At 38.5% G+C, this 3,173-nt stretch overlaps 1 non-coding gene across 1 annotated transcript; it reads left to right on the forward strand.

Moving 5' to 3' along the window:
* Positions 1-986: 986 nt before the first annotated feature.
* On the forward strand, positions 987-1,093 carry LOC127108550 (small nucleolar RNA R71). The gene has a single exon (XR_007796081.1). It is a non-coding gene; the product is annotated as a small nucleolar RNA R71 (small nucleolar RNA).
* The last annotated feature ends 2,080 nt before the right edge of the window (positions 1,094-3,173 follow it).

Consider the following 3,173-nt stretch of genomic DNA (forward strand, 5'->3'; position numbering starts at 1 on the left):
GTGGTGGAGGTACATAAGGTTCCTTCTTTTCTACGGTTTCCTTATTACTCTCTTCCTTTTCCTTAGGTTCACTTTCCTCCTCAGTTGACTTTTTAGAGTTTTGGTTTTCTATCCTTGGGTCAGACGGTCCTTCCACTTCCGTTCCACTTCTCAGTATAATTGCATGAGCGTGGCTTCTTGGGTTAGGTTGGGGTTGGCCAGGAAATGTACCAGTTGGGGCAGCAGTAGGCGCTTGTTGTTGAGCTACTTGTGATATTTGCGTTTCCAGCATTTTGTTATGGGTAGCCAGGGCATCTACTTTACTTGCTAGTTGTTTAATTTGTTCGCCAGTGTGTACATTCTGGTTTAGGAAATCTTTATTGGTTTGCTGTTGAGAGGCTATAAAGTTTTCCATCATGATTTCCAAGTTGGATTTCCTAGGGGCGTTATTGTTAGGTGTAGATGGGATCGGCTTCTGATATCCTGGAGGTATAGCTGGGGCTTGATTTGGAGATTGTCCAGGTGCGTATAAAGCATTATTACTCTTATATGAAAAATTGGGATGATTCTTCCAATTTGAGTTATAGGTATGCGAGTAGGGGCTTCCTTGAGCATAGTTTACTTGCTCCGCTTGGATTCCTGTTAGAAGTTGACAATCTACAGGAGTGTGACCTTGGATTCCACAGACTTCGCAATTCTGAGTTATGGCTACCACGGTGGCTGGAGGTGATACATTTAAACTTTCAATTTTCTGGACCAGAGCATCCACTTTTGCATTAACATGATCAAGGTTACTTATCTCGTACATGCTAGTTTTCGTTTGAGGTTTTTCTACCATTGTTCGTTCGCTTCCCCACTGATAGTGGTTTTGAGCCATGCTTTCGATAAGTTGGTAAGCATCAACATAAGGTTTGTTCATTAGTGCACCACCTGCGGCGGCGTCTATTGTTAACCTTGTGTTGTACAGGAGACCATTATAGAAGGTATGAATTACTAACCAGTCCTCTAAACCATGGTGTGGACAAAGTCTCATCATGTCTTTGTATCTTTCCCATGCTTCGAAGAGAGACTCGTTATCTTTCTGTTTAAATCCATTTATCTGGGCTCTTAACATAGCTGTTTTGCTCGGCGGAAAATATCGAGCAAGAAAAACTTTCTTCAACTCGTTCCATGTGGTGACTGAGTTGGAAGGAAGAGATTGAAGCCATCTTCTAGCACTATCTCTTAACGAGAAAGGAAAAATACGAAGTCGAATTGCCTCTGAAGTGACACCATTAGCTTTAATAGTATCAGCGTATTGGACAAATACGGATAAATGAAGGTTTGGATCCTCGGTAGGATTTCCAGAGAATTGGTTCTGTTGCACCGCCTGCAATAGTGAAGGTTTAAGTTCAAAGTTGTTTGCTTCGATTGCGGGTGGAGCGATACTCGAATGCGGCTCATCTTGCGATGGAGCGGCGTAATCTCGAAGAGCACGAGCTGGTTCTGCCATCTCGGGTATCGAAGGGAAAATATTTTTGAAATCAGGAAGTTCGACAGGAGGGAGATTGTTTGCAGCACGATATTCCCGAATTCGTCGTAAGACTCAGAGATATAGTTCGATATCGTTGATTGGTAAGTAGAACGGCTCGCCTTGTGAGCGAGTGTGTGGCATACAAATCAACGAAAGAAAGAAAAGAAAAGAAAAATAAGCCTTAGTCTCTACAGCATAACAGAAGAGTTACGATATCGACTAAATAAAAGTCCCCGGCAACGGCGCCAAAAACTTGATCGCGACTTTATGAGTCGAATTTGGGGTACAAGCTGCAAGTGCACAGTTCTATCGCGTAGTTTTAAAAGATATCGATCCCACAGGGACTTATGAATCGATATACCGTTTTCTAAGGTTACTTCGTAAAGCTAAGGCGGAGGAAACTTTGATTGTTTGGGGAAAAGTTAAAACTAAAAATAGGATCTAAATAAAATATCAATTAAGCGGATATCGGTATGTAGTTCGTCGTAATTAGGGAATCAAATCTTCGTTGGTTTCTTGGTTTTTAAAATAAATCTTTTCAGTAGATACTATTGATTAAAAGTCTTATCTCAAACTCTCGCTCTGTTGAATAAACTATGATTTTATATTAACGTAGCTGTCACTTATTAGTTAAGTCAAAAACCACTTTTTGAAAACAATAGAATCCGTAGAAACTCTTTTTAAGAAAACACTAATCGTTTAAACACCCTTATCTCAAACTCTCGCTCTGTTGACTTAGGTTATATAATTAAATTCAAATGCTTAACTCTCGTCCTCACATTCAATCTTCAAAAATACTTTTTGAAAAAGATTAGAATTTAATTAACTCTAAAAATTGCTCTCGCCCTGATCCAGAATTAATGTCCAATTTACACTGTCCAGTTAAAAACTCAAACTCTCGTTCTATTGATTTTAACTTCTTTATGTCTTTTACTTTCGTACAAAAACCTTGTTATTAAACCTGTAAATTGGGACCGTGAAAAGAGTGATTTTAATTTTAAACTTAATTAAACCAATTTAGTTTTGATTCCTTCATTCCGCTTACTCTACATACCGACACCTAAATGAATTAGCCAGACATGCTAAACAGATCTAAATAATTATCATGCATAAACAAATTCATCTCAGGCAAATAATATAAGTAAACAGTAAAGCAGGGCATATATAAATTCAAACAATAATTAAAGAACCTGAGTAATTAACAGCAGTCTTGAACACTCCACCACAGACCGGTTGGATTTGTTCTTGAATTCTTCAATCAAACAGAAAAATAAAAGCGAAGGAATAAAAAACTAGATTCTAACGTAAGGTTAGATCCGGTGAAAGGTACACAATAGTTTCCGGTGTAGAAACTATTGTGCGAAAAAGAATTAATTAAGTGCTGGGAAAAGAAAATAGAAATTGCAAAGGAAATAATATAAAAGTTGTAAAAATAATGCTGTAAAATACTTATGCTGCTGGAAGAGAAAAAGTGCAAAAAGAGAAAACGGCGAAGAAGCAAAAACGTGGCGCCTCTAGGGTTTTCCGTAAGGTTACTATTTATATTGGTCACTTGTTGTAACTGTTTCCAAAGGTATTCCGCGTCAAAGGTCTTCACGTGGCAAATGGTCAGGCGTGCAAATAGGCTTCAACGTGGTCTGTTTCGTTCCTTGTGCCAAAAATATAGGAGAATGGTGTGACG

This window comes from Lathyrus oleraceus, chromosome 7, assembly GCF_024323335.1.
Source record: "Lathyrus oleraceus cultivar Zhongwan6 chromosome 7, CAAS_Psat_ZW6_1.0, whole genome shotgun sequence".
NCBI lineage: Eukaryota > Viridiplantae > Streptophyta > Magnoliopsida > Fabales > Fabaceae > Lathyrus > Lathyrus oleraceus.